Source organism: Sapajus apella, unplaced genomic scaffold (genome assembly GCF_009761245.1).
Source record: "Sapajus apella isolate SASKATOON/1434 unplaced genomic scaffold, GSC_monkey_1.0 scaffold133, whole genome shotgun sequence".
NCBI classification, from domain to species: Eukaryota; Metazoa; Chordata; class Mammalia; order Primates; family Cebidae; genus Sapajus; species Sapajus apella.
The window spans coordinates 2169728-2171019 of NW_022437073.1; positions in this window are offsets into that span (position 1 = coordinate 2169728).

Below are 1292 nucleotides of genomic sequence, written 5' to 3' on the forward strand. Positions count from 1 at the left end.
TGCTGTTCCTTCCAGGCGGTTTTACAGACACAAGAGATCTAAATTTTACCTAACTGTGAAAATAAATTAGGGCCTTTTCCAGATGATGTTCCCTGAACTATAAATCTCCTTTGCAGTTTCAAATTTGATCTAAACAACTTGGCATTAAAATTCATTCAATAAGATAAGCTGGGCTAGCACAGGTTTAAGCAATGATCACAATTAATATAAAGAGGCCAGAGAGAAAGAGATAAAATGGAAGGAACAGAAAATGGAATAAGGGAGCTGGAAAGAGTTTAGAGGACAACATGAAAATGAACACACGAGAATGATTTATATGAAGAATTTAGTGAAAAAAGAGAGGTAAGATTGTTCCATCATAAATCAGATCTCTTTATATGCATTGCAGTGAGCATGAGGGCATCCAAGACAGATTTTAGTTAAGAAAGTAGATGTTGATAGAAAAGACCTTGATGGTTTATCATTTATTTCCAAAGCTATTATTAATGTAATCAATAAAACATTTATTCCATGCAGGCCAAAATAAATGGATGTGAAGCAGATTGGACTTAAAGTATTGAAACCAAGACTTTGCCATTAACTAACTCTATGTGTTTAGACAAAATTGAATCATCTCAAAGAACACAGATTATCAGGTCGTACCCTAGAGTTTCTTATTCAGTACCTCTGGTGTGAGGGTGCAAGAACTGGCCTTTATAACAAGTTCCTATGTGATGCTGATGCTGTTAGACTGGAAGCCACACTCGTGAACCATGGGTTTAGGATATCACTGGGACCTTCATGAAGTCCGTTTTCTTGGGCATAGAATGTGACTGGAGACTACTTACCACAGATATAAATAAAAGTATTTATCTGTGAGAAGTCCTTTTTAAAAGCATATACATATTTTTAAATATATATATACTCTTTTAAAATGTATGTGTGTGTGTGTGTGTGTATACACACATTTTATGTGTGTGTGTGTATATATATATACACACACACATAAAAAATCCCATAATTCCATCCATTTTCAATAATACAACATCCAGGGTGACACTAGAATGGACCACTGACAGTCTTCATATGTTACAATAATCTGATTATGTTTCTCATAAAGTAGTCAGATCAGTGGAATGATCCTAGATTATAGCTGATAATAATTCTTTTAAAATGTGTGTTTATATATACATATTTTTAAATATATATATACTCTTTTAAAATGTATGTGTGTGTGTATATACACACATTTTATGTGTGTGTGTATATATACACATATTTTATGTGTGTGTGTATATATACACATATATATA